Below are 27720 nucleotides of genomic sequence, written 5' to 3'. Positions count from 1 at the left end.
CTTAAAACTACTACTAACAATATTTTATTTTGCTAAATCCTATAAGCTTAGTTATTCATTTGTTTTTACTCAATATTTAAACAAAAAAAATTTAAGCCAGTACCCATGGACTTTAAATATTTATTTTTAAATATATTTATTGGCAATCTCTTGGTTTTCTTTGCTCTTTCAGAAATCTAAAATATACTTATCTTTTCTACATGATCAACTCTTTTATTATTGTCAAATCTCTGCTGTCTCCAGATTTATGTGTGTTTCACAAGCTGTTTGTGTGTAAAAGAGAAGACATTTGATGCAAAGATTGACAAGAAGTAAAAATGAGTATTTAAAATTACTAGGATAGAAAATTTGCATATGAAACCAACATTTAATTTATATTAATTACATCTGAGTTCTCTCCTACAGAAAGTACCAGAACCTCCACAAATGCCAATGCATCTCTTGCTGGAGGATCTAGCAGTAGTCTCTAGCGGACAGCTGGACCTGTCATATCCCAGTGCCTGGCTGGCTGGGGAAAGAATGTGCCTCCAAGGGATGTAAAACTCTGCTGTGATTTATGAAATGCTGAAATTTCAGCCATGAATTTCTGGCTGGACCTCTGCTCACTAGATTGCTGCTTATTTTCCTATCTCCATGGCTGACTTCTCAAGGTCAGATTTCTATGATATCAGTCATTATTTCCTTGAGTCATTCAAAAAGTCAGCCTGAAGAATAAAGAAGAAAATCATCACTATAATATTCTCTAAAATTAGGTGAACTGGGATCTGGGAAAAGGTTGATATAGTTCCCAAAGATAATTGTACCAAGAATTCAAAAATAGGGGGTTGAGTCACAACTCTTCCTGACTCTTACTAGCCTTAGAAATTTATGTACTATTTAATTTTCCTAAGTCTTCACATTTGGTTCTTCAAAAATGAGAAAAGTAATATGTCCTTGAAAGGGCTATTTTAAGGATCAACTGAAATGTTCATGCGACAAGACCTAAGCATACAACCTCAGATATCCTTGCTTTGGGCAGCAGTCCCTGACCTCTCTATTCCATGCCCCTAGAAAAGTTCAGTGGACCTTTCCTAAAGCCTGCACTGCCCCAGCACATTAGCAATCTTGCTTCATTACCCCACACTGCAAAATCCTTTGTTTCATTGCTTATCATCTATGCTAAACTGTAAAGGACCCTAGTTGTTGACTTATTCATTGTGATGCCCAGTAAAGAGTGCATTGTCTGTCCCATAATTAGTGCTTAAAATATTTTTAATACTATGGGAACTCTAAAAGTGTTGTGAAAGTGGCACATAAAAGAAATCACAAACTGTTAGAAACAAGAATGGGGTGGGAATAGGTCAGGGCAGGTTTAACTCAGAGTTAATGTTGACATTCAACCTTACTCCCATTGTACTTGGTTCCCAATTATCCTTGATTGAAGAACACACAAATCTCTGGATTTTCGTCGTGGTTCAAAAACTGGAATATATCACTTGGAACAAATTGGTAATGCCCACTGTCTCCAGAGTTTACTTGCACCCACTTTTTCACTTTACTATAAAAATAATTCAATGATGTAAATATGTAAATATGTAAATATGTAAATAAAGAGTGGGTGAGAAAGTGTCATAAAAACTTATTGATAAATGAATAAATTTATTGTGTAAATATTGAAAACCTTTCTCATTTGGTTTTAATTTGATGGAATGATATGATTTTTAGGTTATTAATTTTTGGTGATCTACAAACGTGTTCATGGTTAAATATTATCAATAGTTATGTCATTTAGTTCAGAGTTCTTACTTTGCAACAGTCTTTCATTTCTCAGCAAAAGATAGATTTGTCATTCACTGCCTTTAAAATTATTTGCATTTTCTTGCTGAATGCACTAGTAATTAATTTTAGCATACTTTGTAGTTAACATAATACATATTTGGGTAACATAATTAAACATAATAAATGTATGGTAGTAGTAGATTAGAGAAGAAAAGAGTTAAGAATGGAAATTGGATGCTTTTTGAAACTAGAAATATAAAATGTTGTGCCCCTGTAATTTTAAAGGTTATTACATTTGAAATTTTTTACATGAAATATTTTCCTCCTAAAAGACTCTTATTCCTGAGCTGATTTCCTATGTGAGAAACTCTTTACCATTTACTCTACAATTCTCTACCTCAGTCATTAATCTCTCACGTGAAGCTGTCAAAATCTTTTATGAAAATCGAAGTGCACTATATCCACTTTTCTTATCTTTCACAGTGCATTATTTTCAAGCAGCCCAGCAAGTTAGTTAAGCACAAACTGCCTTGTAAAATTCATGTTAGAAATAGAACCACGCTTTCCTCAGCTTTTATTCTGTTACCAATATTTCACAATTGTCTTTGCAATCAATACTGAACACACAGGACTATTGTTTCCTGGCTTGCTTGTCTCCTGAGCTCCTTAATTCACAATTCACTTCTGATTCAAAAGGACTTCGTGGATATCATACTATATATATATATATACATCTTTTCCTGTCTTTAATTGGCCTTTCCAATTATGAACTGTTGAAAAATCTATCATATTTCTCTTTGTTTCCTCTAAAGCATTTGTTTATCATATGCATATTTCAGGACTTCAAATCAACATAGTGCAATTTGTTGACAGTCTAGCTTTGTTTTCATGCACTTACTACACAAGGGAAAAGATGAGTTTAAAAATAAATACAGGACTTTATGAAAAACTAATAGACTTTAAGGTTAGATTTTATTGAGTCACAAGTAAATGAATGGATTAAATTTCTTTGAAATACACCCTGGTGCAATAATTAAAGAAAACCATTTTGGCAATGTATACTTTTGATCTTGCTCAACCTTATATTGTGTTACAAATAATAAGAAACATTTATCTCTCATCTTTAGTAATGGCTGAAAGTCATCATTATCTAATAGATGCTCAGTGACCCTTGTGAAATGAGTTGGTAATTTCAATAAGCTATTAATGGGCAGGCAACTATGGCAGGAAAATCACCAATAGTATTACTAATTGAACTCTGTACTTAAATACAGAAAACAAGGTGAAACTGAGCTATACTTGCCTAATCTCATTAAGAAATAATCATACCTCAAGATAAATTCAAGATTGTTATTTTGAGATAAAATTTGAGTTAATTCCCACTTTGGTTCCCTAAACAAATTTTCTTTTGAGTTCTGACTATTCAAGTATACTAGAAAATTAAGACAAAATAATTCCCTTGCTTCCAATAATCTTATAATCAAGAATGGAGAATGCACAAAATATTTACCTGAGATAGAGTGTGATAAGAGGCAGAATGGTTTATAGACATTTGTGAAGGTGAGAACATATTTCATTGCATTAGAAAAATTATAAAATTATAGGAAACTATAGAAAATGGGGTGTATATAGGTAAAAAAGCCCAACAAGAAGATAAAAGAGGAAAAGCACAAATCCTTTTTGTGTAGTTTGATTTGAAATGAGGATTTATTCTTTTTTAATTTTTAATTGATTGATTTTAGGAAGAGAGAGGAAGACACTGATTTGTTGTTCCACCCACTTATACATTCATTGGCTGCTTCTTGTATGTGCCCTGACTGGGGATCAAACCCACAACCTTGGCATATCAGGATGATGCTCTAACCAACTAACCTACCCAGCCGACATAGTGAGGTTGCTTAAAACAGACAAAATGTTTAGTTAGAAGCTATTACCTTCACCAAAGGTTATGAAACACTAGCTTGTCAACAGAAAATTCAAAGAAGATAGATGGGAGAGTCATGATCAAGGGGGAATTGTTAGTTTGAAAGAGATGAGGGGTCTAGCACAAAACAAGAGTGAGCAAATAGCACTCTTCAATCATTTGAACTTGGATATCTAGAAATATACATGTACTCCCTAAATTTGGACAAATTAGAAAGAGGATTTCATTTGAGGATAGAGATAATAATTACTTTTTAAACATACTGCATTTGAAGCAGAGGTTCCCTCACTGGGAAGAAATGGTTAACAAGTAATTATAAATGCAATCATTAGTAAACAAGCATATATGGAAATTATTCATAATAGATGTGAGTATGGTTATCCTGTTGGACTTTATAAATAAAAAGGAGTTTCAAGAACAGAAACATAAAGATCCCACTAATTTTAGTATTGAGAATAATAAGGACAAATTTTTTAAATGAAAACCAAGAGCAATTTTAACAAGAATGGGTATCCTTAAGTGTCTGGTACTATAGAGAAGTCAAAGGACTGAAAACATGTCCTTAAATAGACAGTTGTTTTTCAGTGACACTATTGAAAGTAGTTTCAGTAGATTGATCATTTAAGGATGTAAGCATTATCAGAGGTTTTAGTGGAGTGGAGAATCAACAGAGAACTAAAGAAGCTATAATCTTTAGTTCTTTCATAAGAATTAGATTCATGTAAAATTGAAACTTTTCATAGTACTCTCAAGCTTCCTCCCTTTCAACCTCATTGCATTTTAATGTCACTAAGTGTTCTTCCTTAAGGTTACTACTTATATACAGCAAGCTTTAATTAGAGAAAAAAAATGACCAACTAGATGATCTTGTGCACTAACCTGTAGCCTTTGAAATTGTAAAACACAAACCCATATTTTGGTCTTTTTGAGTTGGAAAGCGCCATTTAAGTACCAATGATACTATTTTAAACACTTTATTCAAATTCTGTGTTCAGCCGACTAATATTTTTGTATAAGGTTTTTAGAGCCTAGCCAATATTTCTATCCTCAAAATAATATACTTATTGAATATTCTATTTTCATCTAACTTATTTGAATAATTTTAAATGTATGGATGCAGGACAGCATCTGATACCATTTATTACTCACTTAGGGCCTTAGGAAAGTGCAGTGCTTCAATTGTTCATTTCTTTCTCATCATTACATTTTCAATTAGTGTGTGTAGAGGAGTATTTTTATTCCTTGAAACTGTATGTCTCTGTTTCTTGTTGATATCAAAAATGGTTATTTAACAGCCAACTATCCTGAGTATTTTTGTCAAGCCAAGGAAGGGTGAAATTTCTTTAAGGAAAAGGGTTTTAACATAAATTGATTTACTGTATAATGATTATGATGAATCCAAGATATCTGAGAGATTATGCACTGCAGTTCATAAATTCGGGCTTTGAACAACTGAAAGAGGTATTTTAAAGTTGGCTGGATATAAGCCTAAATAAAATGAAAAAAAAAAAACACAAAAAATCTTGCTGACCTAAGTAATTACCAGGATAATTCACACAGATAATGAACCTAGAATTAAGGAACATTAAATTGAGAATGAGGGAGGTGTTGGAAAAATCATCATCACTTTCAATGATTCACGCTTTTCTGTGTTCCAAAAAGGTAATTGGAGGGATCAAGGTATTAAAAACAAAAATCCATACAAGCACATTGCAGAAAACACAAAGTCCAAACATAAAATCAATCCTAATAAAAAGTATTGCAGTCTTGTAGCTGTCAACCACACAGTAAATGATCATATAATGATTACCATGATTTCATCATTAGTAATATACTAAACACTAACCAACTACACAAAAGTACTTTATAAAGGCAGAGATTTGGATGGGCAGCAATGGAAACATTAGGAAAGAAAACTAAGGGCAGAGATGTGTCATCACAGACCAAGGTGAAGATCATCCACACCCTCACACTTCCAACGACTATAAGTAGATGCTAACATTGGAAAGTGAAGAGGGCTGAAAAGGGGCAACACGATTCATTTGAAATATTGTATTGGAGGAGAGCTCTATGAATACCCTGGACCAGCAGAAAGATGAACAAGGGAGTGCTGGAACAAATGAAGCCAGAAGCATTGCTGGAGACAAAATGACAAAAGTGAAGCTGTGCTACTTTTGGCATATCACGAGACAGGAGGGTTCTCTGGAAATGACAACAATGCCAGGAAAAATGCAGGCAGCAGAAAGAGGCCTGGGCATGAGTAGACAGGAGCAGTGTAGAGCTGTTGAAGACAGAATGAGTGTGGACATCACTCATTCATAGGGACCCCAGGAGTCAGAGCTGACTCAATGGTGCATAACACCCTTTATAAAGCTTTTGCTGTTCCTATATTTTACATAAAAATATAGAAAATCTCGAGGAAATTAATACTACAAAGCTACAAACTAGAAATTTGAACTCAAGGCCTACTGAATCCAAATACTTGACCCATTCTACCATATTTTCCAAACTTACAAAACTATGATTTTCACAGGCACCATTCAACTTACTTGGGCAGCAAATGTCAGGCAGGCCCCCTCAAAGAAAAATAGAAGAAAGAGTAGAATGCCTGTCTTCTCTTACACTCTTCTGCCTTACTAACTTTTAGACTGTTTGCTTACTTTGGTACTCCCAGGACCAGGAACAGAGTCCAGCTCCTTCTTCTTCCCAAGGTACCAGTATCAGTCAGATGTGATTTGCTCTAGATAGGTCTTCTGCATTAGTGTTAAATGAAGATATTTTATTAGTTTTGTTGTTTGTACTTTTGTATTCACTTTTTTCCAAAAAGGTTTGGCATTAAAAAGTATTGGTGTAAGGTTAGCTAAAATCTCCAAACCTCAGCTGTAGGTTAGCAGTGGCCCAGATCATGATACACATCTTTGATGTCAGTCTCTTTCCTGCTTTTATAGTTGAGTCCTTGCAATTTAATTTCCACAGTTCAGCTGGGTTCAGTTCACTATGCTATTGCCAAGGAAAGAACAGGCTTATCAACAAATCACACTTCTGTGTGGAGGCATATGTTCACATGCTGTCTATACAGAATATTTACTCTGTTTTAAAGATGAAGATGTGCTGAAGACAACATTAAAATGGATAAATTCAATTTATTTTCATTTGATTTTACTTGTAAACCATGTATATCTCAAGATATAAGTAAATATTTTAAGAAGGCAGAGCAAATATTGAGTAGTTGGGGCAACCAAAGGATACTCCAACAAATATATGTATTTGCTCTGATTTATTTTAAGACTAAACAGAGCTTCAATATGTAAACTTGATTACCAACTCCTTAAGTTCAAGGATTTTCTTGCTGCTGATAGATTCAGAGCCTAGCACAGTGTCTGACATCTACCAACTGCTCCTGGTTATTGCTTGAATAAGGTATTAATTAAATCATCTTTCAGCATGATTATTAACATAAATTACAAATATATCTATGTTTATTAAAGGAGATTAAAAATGCATAACAAAAAGAGATAATGATGAAGTAGTATATTCTTAAAAAGCTAAATTCTCAACTTAAAATTTTCTCTTTTAAATATATTTATTGCTTATTCTGCAGGAATAGTGGGGGATGGAGAATTCTTTCCGTACATGATAAAAGTAATGAGAAATAAGAAACCTAACCTTTGATTAATAAAAAACTTATTAAAGTCAAAATGACAAATGAAAATCAATGTTTTGAACACTGATATGTTAAAAGCTATACACTGTTTGTGAAACTTTCTGACAATGCATGCTAGTTATATCAGAAGGAATATTCCTATTTTACTTTCTGTGAATTTTAATGGTCATGTAAATACACTTGGTTTAAATTTTAACTGCAGAGTATGTGGGTTTTTGGTAACACAACTTAGCATAAAGGAATCAAAAACAGAATCTGAACACTCAGACTGTAGGGCTTGTTGTCCTACCAACTGTCTGTTATTCAGGAATTAGTCCCTGTGCTGTATCTGTGAAGTGAGATCGGTGTTTCTCCAAGTGGATTCCATGGAACTACCTTATTGAGATGTTAACAGGCATCTCTTTGATATGTTGTTCTGGGTGCACATAAATGAATTAAAATACAGTTCCTTATCACAGGAAATCTCGGAACATTTAGTACACTAATGTCCATGAGGACTCTCCAAAAAAGAGAGAAACTACATAGGTATTCCCAAAGTGATTTGTTTCTTAGCACCCTGCCCAAAATTAATCTCTCAGAATAGTGTTTCACAGAGGGTGAAAAATGACATACTTCAGCCAGTTTCATTTTGTCCATTCTGCTCATTTAGAAACTTAGTCTACAGAGCAGAAGACTAAATGCCAATAGCTAGAATACTAGGATTAAATTCAAGGGTAAGCATGATGTCATCAGTTATTTTCTCTACCTGGGTAATCTGAAGCTCTATAATCCAGGTTTATAAGTATCAAAGTTTCATCAAATCAATTCTAGACAAATAATTAGTCTACTCTTTATAAAAATGAATGAAAGGAAATGGGAATATAACTGATATTTTTTAGATAAATACAAATCAATGTAATGATCATAAGCTATAAATATAACATTTTTGAAGATTTGTATCAAGAGAATGCTTATGTTTATGCAGTTGAGAGGAATAAAGCATGTACTAATTTCTTCCATAAAATACTGTCTTTCTATGAGATCAAAATGTTTCTCACTAATCACCCTTAAATTATAATCACATGAATTTGTCAATTGAGTTTTGGAACTAATTCAACATATCTATCCATCTCATTGGTACTGTGAAATTATTTAACATAGGCTAAATATCCATACAAACAAAAAAACTATTGTTGACAAATCAGTAAATGTAAAAACATTGTAATTGATACTACTAAGTACACGAGGAAACTCAGTGAATTTAACAGAATAACCTTACCACCTTCCATTCGATTCACTATTATTAATTAATTGTCTTAAGTTCTACTATGCAATTTTGATACTATCAAATAATTCTTCATTGCCTACAGAATCAAGACCAAAGGCATTATCCTGGAATCAAAGATATTTTATAATATAATATTATATTAATTAATTAATTAATATAACTTTAATATTTACTTTTCAGCCATTCTCCCACCACCTTCCAGTATAACCGTTGTGTTATAGACAACATAGTTCCTTTTCTTTTCCACAAATGATTTTATTGCATTGAGCCATTAATAATAAATTTGTCTGAAATGTCATCTACCACATGTCAGAACCTCTTTCATCCTTTAATATTCATTACAAATTTTCTCTTTGAAATTCTCTTTTTTTTAATCATGCCACATGAGAGAGTTTTCACTAAAATGTGTGCAATTAGTGTAAGTCATGGAGGACTTTTTAAAAGTTTTTCTCTTTGCCTGTATGTCCTGAGTATAAGGGTAGTATTTTCATGACGACAAACTGTGGATGAAATTTAATATTTCTAGCCTTGTCTTTCTATTGCATTTTTCCCTTCAGGACAACCTGTTGCTTAGCATCCACACCTTCCAATTTTCTAATCCTGTTCCTTAAAGTAGGAGAAAACAGATTTCATTATATATATAGATATAGATATATGTATACATATATATATATACACCCACACACACATATATAGACATCAGTATATTAACTTAACCAGACATTTGCATATTTAAGCCTAATTTTAACTGGTCATTGAAGCCTTTGTCTCTTCATAAGGGTATAGAAATAAAAACACTGAAATGAAGGAGATAAACTAAGAGAAGACTTCCTCATAGTCCAGGGAATCATAACAACTGCCAAGACCAACTTAATATATTATATTAATGTAACACAATACCAATTCATTATTTTAAAAATTATTTTAAATGTTTATTCATTTATTTATTTATTTATTATAGAGACAGAGGAGGGGAGGGAGAAAGAGAGGGAGAGAAACATCAATGTGTGGTTGCCTCTCATGAGCTCCCTACTAGGGACCTGACCCATAACCCAGCCATGTGCCCTGACTGGGAACTGAACCACTGACCTTTTGGTTCATAGGCCAACACTCAATCCACTGAGCCACACCAGCCAGGGCCATTATTTTAAATTTTTGATGAGTAGAGTATTAGTCTCAAAAATTTCAGGAGCACCAAACCAGCTCAAGTCTATCTTTCTTCTTTTAGTACCATCAGATAATTTTGATAAATTAGATACAAGATCTAATTAATCTTTCAGGACAAATTTTACTTGAAAAATAGATTTCAGAATATTTTTCAAAAGACAGGTTACTTATATTAATTCTTTATTAATATTATCTTAGCATGGTTTACATTATTATAATCTCATTTATTATATTAATGCAAAAACAAATAACTCTTTTCCTCCCCCTGGGTGACCTAACTTACGTTCACTCTTTCATTATCACATTTATAACATGATGGTTCCCAAATCTGTATATATAGCCAAGATCTCTCCATTAAATTCCAGAACTTTGGAGTCAAACATCCACATCTCATACTGAATTTGTTCTAAATTGAAGTAACCATTGTTTCATTTTCTATATCTCTTCCTATTTTCACTATTTTTCAAAGTGGTACCACTATCTACCTTGTTAAACAATATTTTCTATTATTTTTTCCTTTATTTCTTCCTTAATTTTGTGACTGAGGTCAGTCATGTCTGTGAGCATCCTGATTACCAGTGTTTTAAACTCTTCATCTGATAGGTTGTCTATGTCCTTGTCCCTTAGTTCTTTTTCTGGAGCTTTGATTTGTTCTTTCATTTGGGTCATATTTCTTTGTCTTGGTGCACCCGCTATGTCATAAGGGGCAGGTATTTGCTGGGCGGGGCGGGGGGGCAACCCTCTTTGCTGCATTCTTGCTGTCTGTAGGGGAGCAGTCAGAGGGGGAACAATATTGCTTGCTAGGCTCTCATCCCACTTTCTGTCACTCCCCTCGCTTCCCACAAGTGGATTGTGCCCTTTAGGATAATGATTTGCAGGTGGGTGGGTTTGGATGCATTCTAGGACCCTGTGGGCCTCTCCAACAGACTCTCTTGTGATACTGGGAGTTTTTCCGACCCCTTTGACCCCCAGTTTTTTACAGCCACTGAAACCCTGGGTTTTACGATCTGTCTTGCCCCCCAGTTGCTCCTCCCAACTTATCTGTGTGTGAACGTGGGAAGGCCTAGTCAATAAATCCCTGCCTTGTCTGCAGTGCACTGCCCTGCCACCCATCCTCTCTGTCCTGCTGCCCTTCCTACTGGTCTGGATGAATGTTTCTTTAACTCCTTGGTTGTCAGACTTACATGCAGTTTGATTTTCTGGCACTTCTGGTTGATTTTTATTTTTAAATGGGTTGTTATCCTTCTTTTGGTTGTGCAAGGAAGCTAAACATTTCTACCTATGCCTCCATCTTGGCTGGAGTCACATTTCCTAATAATTTAATTGTCAAAAATTTACTTTTTAGGTTACTTACTTCTATGCATTTAAATCTCATAATTATTTCTTTATATCTAATTTCATTTTAATTATTTTCATGATAAAACTCCTTAAAGTCATCTAATACTTATTATTTTTGACTGACACTCTATGAATTGAAAATCTTTAGTATATGAAAACATTTTTCCAATATCATCCACAGATAATTTTGATAAATAAGAACCCCAAACAGAGCATCATTAAGAGATAAAATTTAGCCCTGGCTGGCGTAGCTCAGTGGATTGAGCGCGGGCTAGGAACCAAAGTGTCCCAGGTTCAATTCCCAGCCAGGGTACATTCCTGGGTTGTAGGCCAGAACTCCCAGCAACCGTACATTGATGTTTCTCTCTCTCTCTCTCCCCCTCCCTTCCTTCTCTAAAATAAATAAATAAATAAATAAATCTTAAAAAAAACCCAGAATCATTAATTTCAAAAAAAGAGATAAAATTTTAGCCCACATTATATTACATTACATATTTTCTATAGCAACTTTCCAAAAATTGCACATCATAAAAATGATAATGATGTTAACTTATGTAGACTTTCCTCTATTTCTCAAATCTCAAATAAATAATGTTCATAGGAAGGGACAAAGGCAAGTGTGTATTCACTCTGAAAGGTGTCAAAAGATACAGGGGCCTTCACGGATGGTATGATTTCAGATTAACATGATGGACTTTAAAACATTTTTTAAACATACTCTATAGTGTTTTCTTTATGTTTATATCAATGTTGAAAAAAACTCAAACATCTCTTTCAAATTAACTCAGAGGCATTAACTGACCATCTCCTATGTAGAAGACATTATGTTTGCCCTAAGAAATTTCTTTTGAACCTTGTTGTTGAATAACAATAGGACAAAAATCTTCAAATTGTCCTATTAAAAGTAATGTTACTAGTTTCTTGGTAGTTTTTCTTATCTCCATGTTCAAAGGTACAAGATGGCATTTGTTCATAAAGTACGTCCTTTAAAGAAATGCTTATTGCCATTCAAATTTAAATCTGATAAAAAATAAACTAGATATAATTGTACAAGGGCTTTATACTTGTCTAAAAGATTATCATTGCATAAAATATGAATGTTTCTTCCATTTCCTATTAAAGTTGAATTTTTAATGGCCAGAGCATATTCTCAAATTAATTATTTTACTGTTACTAGGCTTCTATTTCTTGTATCTGCCTAAACTCTGTCCAGCATTTCCATGAACATTAGTGGCTCATTAGGAGGCTCAAAATTAATCCACAGGGCTAAACATTTGTTCTATCATTAAGGTCTCTTTTCCCAGACTTATAAATAAGCAAAAATCTAATTCTGGTGAGTTTCATTGCCTAAGTCATAGTAGTAAATTCAACTCATTCTGGAAACAACTCTTATAAAATTACCTTTTATTAAAATAAACTATTTTATAGAAATGAAAAGATGTTCCCATGGAGACATAATTCCTTAAATGCCAGAAACAAAATAAAATTATGCTTATTTTTTAGTTATCATTTGGTATATTAACTCCATGGTCTGTATAATTTGATGACTCCCAAATCTTTCACAAACAAATTATAACATTACCCATATATCAGACTTTTCTCAAACACACACAAGGGAGGGTTTGATCATATTTTTATTTTGCCTATGCAATTCCATGATAATATTTTAGGCTCATGAGAAGCATCACTCACTTATTGCAATAGACACCCTCCTCAAAATTTATATGTTAAAACCTAATTCCCAATGTGGTGGTATTGGGAGGTGAAGGCTTTGGAAGATGTGGTTATTGATTTCCCTTATAATAGAACCCCTAGAGAGCTTACCCCTTCCATCACATGAGGACACAACAAAAAGATGTTGATCTGTGAACTAGGAAACAGACATTCATCAGACACCAAATATTCCAATGCCTTGATCTGGGATTTTCCAGCCTCCAGCATTGTGAGAAATTTCTGGGTTTTCTTTATTAGCAAGTCAGTCTATGTTATTTTTGTTATAGCATCCCAAAGGAACTAAACTCTTATGAAGTCCACAAATTTGAGCTGAACTTTAGTTATGGGTGATCAGAAGGGTATGTTCAAATCCAGTAAGTTCTCATTATTTACTACTTTCATCCCCCAAGTTTGTGTCTGATACCAAGTCCAGCATTTCCTATTCCTATCTCTTGAAGTAGAATGTTGGAATCAAGTCTGATACATATTCTGTTGAATATTATTTGTCCCTCATTGAAAGCAAAGGTTCAAAGAAACATTATCTACATTTATAGATAATGCTATTTTTTTTTCACTGTGTAAAAGGCCAAAAGAACAAGGCTAAAATAAGGGGCATTCTTGTGAGAAATGAATTTGGGGTCCGTGGATGTGAGATCCAGCCGTTGGCACTGCCACTTGCTTGTTCTAGTCACTTAACCTCCCAGAACTTCAGGTTTCTCAGTTGTAAAATCAAGATTAAAAATGTACTGACCACACAGGTGATGGTGAGGATTAAATTAGGTGATATAGTGGGGGTAAAATCATTAAGCCACATGAGTCACAATGGAAAGAGTCATGGGAATCAAAAGGCCAGGGTTCAAATTCCAGGTGTGTCACTTAATTTTTGTTATCTTCGGCACTCATTTCATTTCTCAGTCCTTCATTTGAAACTTATGCAACATTTGAATATTAACAGCAAGCTTTAGAGTCGTTGTATGACCAAATGAGTTGACTTCTATATTATCTTTATAAGTCTAATGTGGATAACAGCAGGGATTTGGAGTCAGACAGACCTAGGTTAGAATGCCATTTTTTTCCACTTAATAGTTCTGTGAGCTGGCAATGTCATATAACTTCTCCGCACTGCAATTATTTGAACTTGTAAAAGAACTCTGAATCAGTTAATTTAAAATAATCAATAAAATAATCTTAAATTGGGGTAATATCTAAATAGGCTATTTTAGTAATATTAATTTTTTTAAGAAATTAAAATCTCACCTATAAGTGGAAACCAATCAACAAAACAAACAAGCAAGCAAAATGCAACCAGAGACATTGAAATAAGGAGCAAACTGACAGGAACCAGAGGGGAGAGGGATAATGGGGGTTTGAAAATAGGGGAAGGGTCACCAAGGAACATGTATAAAGGATTCATGGATGAAGCCAAAGGGGGAAAGGATTGAGGGTGGGAGGCCAGGAGGGGTGGGACGGGGGAAGATTAGTAGGGAGAAAATGGACACAACTGTACTTAAACAAAAATAGATGATAGATAGATAGATAGATAGATAGATAGATAGATAGAACGAACACTGGGAAAAATAAAGAAATTCTGAGGAATGGAGAAAACTGTCAGACAAACTCAGCTGTTGGCAAGCATAAAGCAAGGCTTCTATGAAAAAAAATCTAATGCATTCTTTAAAAGTAATGAATGCCAAAATGTCAGATAAGGCAACAGGAAAGGAATATGTTATTATAACCTATTTCTGAAGACAACAGTTAAATATGCTCTTGTCAACACCAAAGGTCAATGCATTTGTGAACATCATTTAAAAAGTATTTGAAACAATTCAGAACACATGGGTTTTTTTTTTTTGGTTTTACACAGATATGTCAGAAATGATAATAAAGGAAGTGTATAATTATTGTTGACAACAATCTACAGCATTTGCTTTCATATTTTCTCTTTTTAAAAATGATTTCTTTCCTTATTAAACTACCATTTTACTTGCTCCCAAGTAAAATGAGCAGGAATAAATGTGCACAAAGGAAATTAAACCCTCTTGAACTAGCACGGTCAGTGGTTAAATTGTGTAAGTGGAGAATTAGCCTGCAATCATTGGTATAATGATATCACTTTATAATGAAAATCTGTCCTATTGCCTCTATGCCACAATATGTACTTAAAGACCCTTTAGAAATGAAGATGCACCTATCTCTTAGATAACGACATGTTAAAGCATATTTCATTATTACATTTACAAATGCTGATCTAGAAGAACAAAAATGTCTCCTACTGATTTTCCTCAAAGGACACACTGTTAAAAAATCTTGGACTTTTACTCTATTTCTTCTAAATTTCCAAGTATTTTTCTGTAATTATATATTTTTTTCTCCTTGCTCCCATCTGAAAGGTGGGTCACATTAATGACAGTTGTTCTTAACTCCAGATGGACATCAAAATCAACTTTGTAGCACTTTAAATAAAAACATACTAGAAATTTGTTTTAGAAACAAAGAATGCCCATGATTTTTTTAATTTAAATCTTATTGAAATAGCCACTCCTTATTCTAAAACTTTCAGTATCACTCCCCCAAGGAATTGTTAATTATTTATTGCATGTCTTTTCGGAAATCATATAAATGAGAATATGTTTCTATGCCTATATCTGTTTAAAAATTTTAACATAAACCAGTTTATCCTGTATGTAATATAGTATAAATACCTTGTTTACCTTTACAGTATATCTAAAACATCTTTGTACAATGCCTACATGCAGATGCATTCTCTTTCTAAGTGCTTGAAAATTTATCCATGAACTATTTCCAGGAGAAACCCTAGAAGATTTATTTATCAGAGGGAGGAGTGTGCTAAGGAGAAAGCAGCCTACTAGCTTTGAGAGGTCATGAGTAGCCATTTTGCTTTCCAGTGAAAATGCACAGCACTGTTAACTTTCAGGTTTTTCAGGTGAAGTTTTGTTAAGTATCTCCCAATAGATATTTTGCTAAGCTAATGCTGCAATAAATAAACTTTTAACATTAACAATGTAATTATAGCCAAAGCACAAACTTACAGAAGTGAAATGGCTGCATCAAGGGTACATGAATCTTTATTTTTGCCAAGTTGTCTTCTCAAACATCATGTTAGTTAATACTTCTACCATCCTTGTCTTGGTGGGTATATTTTATATATTTTATGACATATATTTTTAAAATTATAAAATATATGTCATAAAATATGTTTTATATATTTTAATATAATGCATGTTGTATTGTATATTATAATATTCATATTATAATATAATGTATGTTTTATAATGAAACATACATTTTATATATTATATATTTTATAAAATATATTTATATATTTTAAATGTATATTATAAATGTATATACAGAGATGGGGTGAGGGGGAGAGAGAGAGACTACACTGCCCACAAACATAATTAGAATTTCTGCATCTGGGTCTGAAGATTTATACAAGTCACCCCCTAGCATTCCTGGGTGATTGCTTCTAGGACCTTTGTGGATTGCAATATCCATGAATGCTCAAGTCCTTTATATAAAAGGACCTAATATTTGCATATAACCTGCATACATCCTTCCATACACTTTAAATAACCTATAACTTACTCGCAATACCTAATACAATGTAAATGTTATGTAAATAGCTGCTATACTATATTGTTTAGAGAATAATGGCAAGAAAAATGTCCGTACGTGTTCAGTACAGACACCATCATTGTTGGCCTAATGACATAATACTTGTCAGTGTAACATTTTTTCCCAAATATTTTCTCTCTTGGCTAGTTGAATCTGTGATTTCAAAAATCTAAGATATTTTTTCTTAAAAGCTGCCAAAGATAATACTACTGATTAATCATATTTAGTAATCATTTCCTCTTTTTTAAATCATACTATATTTTTTACACAAACATTACTTGTGGAAATTTGTCACCAGAATTTGTGATGCAGTTAAGCAGAAACTTAGATCCGTGGAATAAGATTACATATATATCTCTGGTGATTTATGTAGTCACATTGTTCAGGTATTATGGTTGTACATTTCATTCTGTTCCATTCGACAGTCCTATTCATTAAATGTCAACATGATGAGGGGTGGTTTCCCTTCTTCTCTACTCAAATTATATCTTGACTTGAAAGTTCAAATTGTACAAAGCTTGTACCTGAAAAGTTTAAAATAAGATCAATCATAAGGCCTTTACCAATTCCACCTGATTTCTCTACACTTTCCTTAAACTACTTGCAGCAGATTGCATTGTCCTAACACGGAAATTGTATCTTGCACCTCACTTACTCTTTTGAATGAAGGCCTTACCAATCCCTGATAAACTTTTGGAGTCTAATTCCCCTTCTCTGAAATTTTATGTAAACTTAGTGATTACTGTAACTTCTAATCAATAGAATGTGGTGGAAACGATGAGTCAAGAAATTTGAGGATACATCAAAGAAAGCCATATTGTTTCTACTCTCTTCTTTTATAATTCTGACTTCTCAGATTGTTCTGCTCAGGATGTTTTTTTTTTTCCCATTTTCCAGGAAAAAGTCATGTATAGATGACCTAGCCATGAGTCCTAGATGCACCCATCTCTTGATTACTATGAACAGTGATGCCAGAGACATGGATGAAGAGGCCTCCAGATAATTCTAGCCTCCAATCACTGGGGTCATTCCCAGCTATTCAGTTCTTCCCAGCTAAGGACACAAACATTTCTGAGCAGATATAAACCAACCCCACTGCACCCTGACTGAATTAATGATTCTCAGAATCTGTTGGCAAATTAAAGTGGTTGCTATTTTATGTTACTATTTGGGATGGTATTGTTATGTAGTAATAGCTAGCTACATTACCAAAAACTTTTATATTTGTAAATGTTAGATAAAGTATTCACCCTATTGCATTTACATATAATCACATAAAAACAAAGTAAGATACTCTCCAAAGCATGTGTAATGATTGGGAATTTGTAGACGAACTATTCCTTCAGCTTGAGAAAATACTCAGTACAGTGGACATTATTAGGAGACTATTGTCTATCCAACAGTCTTGGATGGTTATAAACAATTAGTCTAAATCAAACATGGTAATTGCACCCTCTTTTCTAGTTACTGGTTTAGCAGTGGGCCTCTATTCAAATTCTGGCCAATGAGACCATCAGACCCAACGGAGGGGTTCCGGGAAATATTTTCCTTCCCTGATAAAATAATCAAGGAGATATATGTAAAATCATTTGTTCATGTTCTGCCCATTGTGTCACTGTGATGACTGTGTAACCACTAACTTAGTGCTTTTTATATTGTTATATGAAGACTTGAGCCTTGATGTTGGAAGCAGTGGTGCCTATTTTCTAAACATAAGGCTAAGGCAAGGGGAATTATAAAAGTTCTGAACCAAAGCATAGGTATGGCATCACTGATCCACCAAACAAAACCTAGAATCACGTGTTTCCCATTTCAAGCAAGACAATGCATGCCTCATGATTTAATCAACTTAAATAAGGCTTTTCTATGCCTGCAGCTGAGTGAATTGTGAATGTTACCTTGGGTTTAGATGAAGTTACTGCCACATATGGACACTTAAACAGTTCTTCATAATCTATGATGTGGATGATATTGCTGGATTTGTGTAGTGTGGTCGCCCTGTCAACTTGCATTCTAAATCTTCCATAGGGTATTAAGTATTTCAGGGTTTCCAAAACTAATTTAATTGCCAATCCTCAACATTCCTTTTTCAGAGATACACTGTGGTCTGGAAAAAATCTTTTAGGAAAGTGATCTGGAGTCTCTTTCTTAACATCTAAAGGAGTGTCTGATTTCCCTTAAGCTCTTCCCAACCAATTATACATCCTTAGACGTAGGATTTCTGAAATGAATGAAATTTTGTTGAGGATCAAGGTTATATGCTTTATTTATTCATGAAAAAGTGCTAAAGGAAACCTACATTGTCTACCTACTCATTCTCTCTTGTATTTTGAAGTTTTACATATCATTTCTTATGTTTGAATGCAATGGTTCATTTTTTATTAAAAAAATAACCCTTCTAATATAGCCCAATATAATAAGTTAGAATTTAGAAATTTACATTAGGAAATGAATATTGAACTCAATCTAGATCACTTAGAAAATATTTTGGGAAGTTAATCTTCTCTCCCTTTTAGACATCAGCTTCATTTAATTCTGGTAATAAAAAGGAAAAGGACAAAAACTCTAATTTTCATTTTGCACATTTAGAGATTAAGAGGTTATAAATGTGTCAATTTTTTCTGGGTTTGTATAGTATGCCATGTCATAAAGTGGCCAATCTAGAAACAATTACATTATTGCATCTGTTAATTCATTCATTGATTTAATAACCATGCGCAAAATACTGATGTTGAATGCTAATAGCTATGCCACAAAAAGTTCAATAATTCCCCTCATTCACTCATCTAACATTTGCTATTAGTAACGATGTCACAGACTCAAAATTTAAAAGCATAACTGTGTTTTTTAGTTGAAAAATAACTACTTCTCATTATTCTCAGCAGTTCATTAAATGTAGATTATCTCTCATTTCATTATAGTACAACTAACTCTTCAAATGACACCTAGTTAATCTGACAAACTTATTCATGTTAAGGCTTTAATATTAACTAATTAACATGTCTTTTGTACAAAGCAACAATTTTCTGTGAATATGTGCATGGATCAAAAATGTCCTAGGTATTAATATTTCACATACCATGCAAAAAAGTGGATTAAGTCCTAGTGTTCCTTCAACCAAACTTTGTAGACAGCTGCTTGTGGGACCCATACATATTTCAGCTATATTCTTTTCTATGCTCATTGGAAAAGATGGTTGATGGTTGCCCTCTGCAAAATTTCTCAAAAGCAGGTTTTAAAATAGGTCTTATACTTGGTTTTCCAAGTGTTCTTGAAAATGGCGAATGATAAGCTTTTAATTGTTACTAACTCACATAAAGGAATAAAAATGGCTTTTGAAAGAGCTAAAGTGCATACAGTATCTCACATACTGAGTTTTCAGTAAAATAAAAAAAAGCATCATTTGTAGTAGGCTGATAATCAACCATGCCTCAGCCATATCAGCAGGCAAGTCAAAAATTCCTGCAGGTGATGACAACCAATGCAGATGGGAACGTCTCTCCTCTGATTTTATGCTCTGTGGCAAAGGAACAGATCTGAAAGGAGTTAAAAAAGCAACATATGGTTTGAGACCATAGAAAAGTGGTTGATCATGCCTAAAGGACAAGAAAATAAGCAGCTTTTCGAATGCTTCATAATATTTCACATGCTCACAAGTTGGAAGAAGGGTGCAAGTCAATTTTACTATGATTTTATATTCAGTAGGCTAAATCTGGGTTCCACCAGCTGGATTGTTAATACAGGTCAAGGAATAATTAGCTGCATTTGTTTCAGTTCTAGAAAACCTAAATGAGCTCTTAATACGTTTAAGGCTAAGAAAAAAACAGATTTCTTCACTGATGTAATAGGTTCTGACAATAACATGAGAGCAGGGAGCAGAGGATTATTACACTAAAATGCACTTATGAAAAACTAATGAATGGAGAACTGATATTATACTTGCAAAATTCAAATAAATGCCATGACTCTGTAATAAATGGATTACGACAGTGAGGAAAGTCCATGCTGCGTGTTATACTCACAGTAAGCAGGCAGAAAAAGAAAATAGAGCAATTCAATCCAAAGGGACTAATAATTTTTCTTCTGTGGTACTCCCAGACAATGGTGCATTTAAATTGTATATCACCACAGGCCTTTGTAGAGGAGAAATTGTAAGCTTGAATTTTAAAGAAATATGATCTTATCTTACTTGGAAATCTTTTAACAACATGAACAAGTTGAATAGCTGAATATTATACATTATTATGGTTTTTAAATATAGAGTTTTATGTTAATAAAAATTCATCTGCCATCATAAATATACATATAATAAATGAAGAGTATTTCCATGTAATCAACAAATCTGGGTTGGCAAATTCTAAAAGAGACTAAAATAAAATAAAATAAAATATCCAGTACTAGCCATTATTTCTTCTCCATTTTCACATTTTGCTTCAAAATAATCCATAGGTACTATATTTGTTTATAATGTGGGTTAAACAAATATTTGATGGTATAGTATATTTTTTAATGTATGTGTGGAGAAATAGTTACATAGGCTTATGTCCAATGCTTATATGCAACATTCTTCATATTCCATAGTAACTTTGTTTTTTTACTCACGGTTTCATGTGCCGAAGTAGGAAACCATTTTGTAGTAGCGTATGGTGATCAGTCACAAAGAAGACCTGACAAATAGCCAGCCTGCACCTTGCTGTAACTATTGAGAACAGCATCCGGGAAGCCAAGCAAATTTCTCAGATTGTCATGTTTTAAACGAATATGCTTTAAAGAACATCACACTTTCTACTCAGCCTGCTAACAAATTGCTCTAACTCTATTCTCTCTAACAATTCTGAAACAATATCAACTTTCCATTTAAAAATTAAATTTGTTTAATTATAAGAAAATGTACAAGTTGAATTGGAAAGAGGAATCATGGAAATGTAGCTTAAATATTCCACTTGATGCTTCACTGCAGGAAATACTCCTGAAGGAATTCACTCCTCAATCAATTTGAGACACACTACCCCAATGATATACATAATGATAAACAATTGATTCTGAATTTGACATGAAAATTAAGAATAAAAGGATCTTGGGGTATCAGATTTGTGTGGTAAGTGAATGAGTGGAGGCCATAATGCATTTCTTCTAACTGTGTGTTTCAGGGGTGTCCAGCCTGCAGCCCGTGGGCCACATGAAGCCCAGGGTGGTTATGAATGCAGCCCAACACAAAATTGTAAATTTACTTAAAAACTTCCTTTTTTGCGCTTCAGTTTTCATTAGTGTTTGTGTATGCCATAGTGTGTGGAATAGTATTTAAAGTGGGGCCCAAGACAGCTCTTCTGCTTCCAGTGTGGCCCAGAGATGTCAACATGTTGGACACCCTTAAATATTTATTATGTTCCTAATTTAAACACTGTTTTAGACACTGGGGATAAATTATGCCTATGTAAAGAGAATAGACAAACATCTTAGGCAACTGACATTCAGTTCATAAATTATCAATTTTGATTAGAGGAAGAATAATCTCTACTGAGCTTAACAATGCTATTAGGCAGATAGATTTACCAAATTTTGCATAGAAAAATTTTTACAAAAGTAAACTGGTAAATGAAGACTGAATATTCTAAAAGTTTGTATGTTTTTTTTAAAGATCTTATTTATTTATTTTTAGAGAGGGAAGGGAGAGAGAAGGGGTGGGGGGAGAGAGAGAGAGAAAGAAAGAGACATGAATGTGTGGTTGCTGGGGGCCATGGCCTGCAACCCAGGCATGTGCCCTGACTGGGAATGGAACCTACGATGCCTGGTTCGCAGCCCGTGCTCAATCCACTGAGCTACACCAGCCAGGGCATGTTTATATGTTTTTTAAGAAAAGTAGGTTCCCCTTCAATAAATCTTATCTTTTATTTTTTCTTTGGAAATATCTATGTTGCATTATACATAAAATTTCATACTAGATGTAGAGACACTTCACATGATGGCAAACTATTTTCTTTTTGGCAAGAAATAAATTGACCTAAACAACAAAACAAACAAACAAGCAAAATATAACCAAAGACACTGAAATAGAGAACAGGCTGACAGTGAACAGAGGGGAGGGAATTTCAGGGCCGAATGGGAAGGGTTTACAGGAACAAATATAAAGGACACATGGACAAAAACTAGGGGTGGGGGTAGAAATGGGAGGGAGGTGAGGGGGGAGGGGTGGGTGGGCTGGGATGGGAGTAAAAGACAAAAAAATGTACTTGAACAACAATTAAAATTAAAAAATAATAAATCTATCTTTTTTCTAAGATAATAAATAAGTAGATCAGAGGCCATGTTTGGGGGGTAATGTTTTTCTCATAGAAAACCACTTTTGAACTGCATATATCATGAGATTTCAAAATAGTGCACTCTGCCCCAGAGGAAAGTGGCTTCCTGGTAAAATATTTTGCATGAATTCTATATGAGAGCCATGCTAGTTGACCATAGGTCAGATGTCACACATTTAATATTATAGGTCATATATATACACCATTTCATTCTAATAACTGAGATTCCTCAGGTGAAATCCTATCACATAGGATTTCACTGCCTCTGTCATTGTGTGGCTGGTGAACTTTGGAGGACGCATATCATTTAGGTTAGTCTTTGTACAATGCCAAGACACAGATGAGACCAAGAGCAAGCAACTAACACAATCACCTTTTCTGTCATAACTGTCCTATTAGGAAAATCATCACTTGCTTTATTCCTTCCTCAGTATATTTTAACATTTACCATTGAAGTGGGGACAAGTGAAATAACACACATAAATATTCTGTTTGAATTCTTAGAGGATGATTAGAAAGTTCTAGAATTATGATGAAAGAGCAGGATTAATGACACTACAGACATTGTTGATAGTCATCTGCTCACTGGAAGCCCAGATGTGTTTCCTTCTAGAGGAGCAGTTCACCAAAAAGTCAGAATAAGCCTTTTTGGAACAAGATGAAGACACTGAGTCATAATTTGCTAGGCCAGTTTTCTGCCTCTGCTTTATCCCATGCATAAAGATATTCTGCCTTCAATTTCTCATAAATTGCATCCATTTATTCTTTCAACATACATTTAAGTGTCAGTCAGTATTCAAGATGCAGCTGAAAATATACAGTTGTGTAGCTTGCCCTAAAAACACTTATAGACCACTAAAAAAGTAATCATAGCAGGCTAGTGGACATGTGGCTTATGCAGCTATGGGATCCTGAAACAGAATTTCAAGCTTACTTTAGGGTGTCAGAAGGGACAGCCCATCAGAAGCAGCAAAGTGATACCAGAAGGAAATGGGTGGCAGGAAGCGATGGAGATGGACGGAACAACATGGGGAAAATCCGGAAGGCTAGGGTGGGCTGCTAGGAGGGGAGATGTAAACACGAGCTGGAAAAGAAGTCAAGGGCCAGATCCTGGTGGACTCTAAATATTACTTTTCAAGAATGTGGTTTTCGTGCTAACATAAATAACACAGGGTAATGGCATAATCTGTGTTTTAGAACTGTCACTCTGAATTTTAATGATGCTGCTCTGTGACTCATGGCCTTGGCATTCTTACATGTAAAAGGAATACAAGATCTACTCAGAGTATTATCATAGTAATTTAAAAAAATATGCACCACAGTCCCTGGCACAACCATATGCATTAAAAGAAACAGGCTTCGGAGTATATTTGTGTTTAAATAGAGCCTCCAGCTCCACCACCAGAGTGAGGTGAATAGTTTCTTTCCCAGCTCCCCCACCCTCACTAGTACCTAGTTCAATTCCACTCAAACTTCAGAGTGTAACTTTATTTGGAAATAGAGACTTTGCAGATGTAATTAGTTAAAGACCTAGAGATAACATCATCTGGGACTGCTGTGCGTGGGGAAGATGGGGGAGAGGGGTTGCTAAATCTAACAACTGGTGTCCTTACTGAGGAGGGAAGAACAAAGACGCCACCTATGTCTACACAGGCGGCACCTGTTGGAAGGGAGCAGAGGTTGTGCCACCAGAAGCCCCGGAATGCTTGGGGACATTAAAATCTATAAGAGACAAGAAAGTATTCTTTCTTAGAGACTTCAGAGGTAGCTTGGTCCTGTTGGTAATTAGATTTTGGACTTCTAACCTCCCGCACTCTGTAAGAATAATAAAGTTCTGTTTGCTCATTTTTTAAGAAACCCAGTTTATAATGTTTTGTTATGGCATCCCTAGGAAAAAATATAACCATGAATCCTTGATGTGCTTAAGGGTGAACTACACAACTGTCTCACTTCCTAATTTACAGGGTGGCTGTGTGAATTGTATGAGATTGAATATGTGGAATTCTTAGATCAGACCTTTTCTTTATGCAGACTAAATAATGAATGTGAGTTCTGAAAACTATTACCAAAACAAAAATGTTTAAAATATTTTGACTTGTAAAGTATCATACCCAAATTGATAATTATATTATCAATTTTTGTTCAGATATCCTTGCCATACTCCACAGTATTTAATATTAAAATAGTTACTATTACTGTCAAAGTACTAAATAAAGCTTTCAGTTTTTAATCACAATACAATTGTACATTTTACAAAAATTTTAAACCCTGTCCTTAAAGTTGCATATTTCATTTCTATTGAAATGTTTTCCAATGCATTTGTTAACACTAAGTCTGCTTCCTTCCCTGAATGCAGTTTTTCCTCTTTGTGTCAAAAGAGTGTTGACCCAATATTCTTACTTTAAGAAGGTACTCACATTTCAATATAATTCTTTCAAGATTGTTTTAAAGAATATAATAGATTAAATGACAGAAATGAACTATCCACTGCAGTACCATTTATCACGGAGTGTTGCATACCATACTTGAAAAAGATGCAGTGTAGTAATCACTTGGAGTAGTGATAACACATAATTGTGTGCTAGTCATAAATTATAGGTGAATGGCAGTTTTAGCTAATGAGTGCCAAATAGCAGTGTAAGGACTGTAGTGATTAGAGGAGATGTGGTTATGAATGCATTTATTATTGGTATATTACAAAGCTTTTCAAATTAGGGATGCCAGTTATATAAATAGACACCATGCTGAAGCACTTATATCTACAGCTTAATATGTCTAAGATGTAGATATTTACTATACCTGTCTCCCATGTAAGAGGGGAGATATAAATGAAAAGCAGAAACTTTGAAAAAAAATAAATCCCTCTGCTTATATGCCTTATTTTTCCAAAAGTACTTCTATCGGATTAAATCCATTTTATATTAATTTAGGGAAAAAATAAGGGCATTCCTAACTTCAGCTATATTTTTTTTCTCATTTTACATCTTGACTTTTATTTGCGTTAATTACCTAATATGTTAAAAATGGTCACTGTCCAATGGCTGGTAGCATTAGTCTCTCTGGAGGATATTTCATTTCTACAGAACAGATACAATTTTCTTCCCTGCTTCATTGATACTAATATACAGAGTGAGGCAAAAGTAGGCCTACAGTTGTGAGCATACAAAAAAGTTTATTTTTTGTCTTGTTATTTATTAATTATTTTATTATTTTCCATAGGAACAACTGTAGACCTACTTTTGCCCACTCTCTATATTTACTAGTCCCTATTTACGCTAGAGACGCTATGAGCTTTCTAACTGATACAACAAGTTAATTTATGAGATAGAACTGAATATAGATGATTACAGTAATATTTATTCACTGAAATATATTGTATACTTTATTGGTGACTTTCGGTTGGGAATAGAAACTGATTTTTAAAATTGTTAGACTAAATTATGATATTTCCCCTAAAGCCTCACCTTAAGAGTCACTTCAAGATTCACTTGCAGAGGTGAGTGAACAGATACATTAAAAAATAGAGGTAACCTAGCCCTGACCAGGTAGCTCAGTTGGTTAGAGTGTCATCCCCATATGCCATGGTTATGGGTTTAGTCCCCAGTCAGGGTAGATATAAGAAGCAACCAATGAGTGCATAAATAAGTGGAACAACAAGTCAATTCTCTCTCTCTCTCTCCCTCTCTCTCTCCCCACACACACACAGACACCTTTTAAAATCAGTAAGCAAAAAATTTAAAAATAAAATAAAAGGGGAACACCTTGATTTAAGTATACAAAAAATAGATAAAAGTAGAAATTTTTAAAATATAAATTATAAATTTTCTCTCAAATTATAATACAATGAGAAAATACACAGTTAACATTTTAATTATTCTTATTTGTCTACCTTTGCCCTATAGTCCTTACATTGTTTCTTATAAACTGCCTTTCTATTTTATTTCTCTGATTGGGTTTTTATTTGGAAAAAAAATAAGTAAGTATGTGCCAAAGTAAAATGGCTTCTTCTGGAAGAATATCCTGAAAATTAACTTCAAAAAAATTTTTTCAATAAGTGTTGGCACAAAAGAAATCACAATTTTAAGATTTTTTTTTTGGAAAGTACTTTTTAAAATTCTTACCATTAAAAAACAAAATTTAAGTATATTCTATTTTGGTGAATTTAATATGTCTTTGCCTAAAAATATTAAAAGTGTTATAGTAGAACTTCCAGTCTTCAGTTCTGCATACAAGGAGTTTGGAAGTCACCATGCCATTATAACAATGAATACAAAGCTGAACAGACAGAAAATCAACAATTCTTTGATCTGGAAGAGAAATGAGGACACAGGGAAAAGTGTTTCCCAAAAGATTAGAGACAAAAACAAACAGATACCAAAGAGTAACAATTTGCCAAAGCAAAACCACCACTGAGGTAGGAAAACCTGACCTAGATTTGATGATTCCCTAAACGCAGTGTGGATGAGTCTGACAGTTAGAAATTTCAGGAATATCCTGTCAGAGGGTGTTCCCTGCACCTTTATGAGCATTTTCTCCAGAATCCCAAATGGATTCTTGTAATAAATTTGGAGGAAAAAGAAAACTGTGCTTCTGGTAATGGGGAGCAAAAAGAACCATTTTGCAGTATACCTGAGTATTCTGTCCTTCTTAACAAAGTCTGCCCTCTAGAGAAATTGCTCAACCAGAACAAAACCTGCTGGGGTTTGTGAGAGTCTAAATGACCTGGAAGAAGGGAAACACCAAACTCCACCAGTTCTAGTCTTCCACAAAGGAGAAGGGAAGTACCTAATTCTCTCACACTCCGGCCTTCTATATGGCAGAAAGTAAATACTCAACTCCTTGTCACTCTAGATATTTTGTCCCACTTATCTGAGATGAGGGTGACACTGGGAGATACTGAGGAGCACCTGTGAAATTCAAGGTCCAGAAACACAGGCTCACTAAGGAGAAA

At 34.0% G+C, this 27720-nt stretch overlaps 1 protein-coding gene across 1 annotated transcript in view; it reads right to left on the bottom strand.

The window, feature by feature from the left end:
• Positions 1-27720, bottom strand: part of NEGR1 (neuronal growth regulator 1) — an 832035-nt gene that overhangs the window by 522752 nt on the left and 281563 nt on the right. The window lies entirely within an intron of this gene.

Source organism: Phyllostomus hastatus, unplaced genomic scaffold (genome assembly GCF_019186645.2).
Source record: "Phyllostomus hastatus isolate PE091 unplaced genomic scaffold, TTU_PhHast_1.1 phas_contig_209, whole genome shotgun sequence".
Taxonomy (NCBI): Eukaryota; Metazoa; Chordata; class Mammalia; order Chiroptera; family Phyllostomidae; genus Phyllostomus; species Phyllostomus hastatus.
This window is presented reverse-complemented; position numbering and strand designations above follow the sequence as displayed.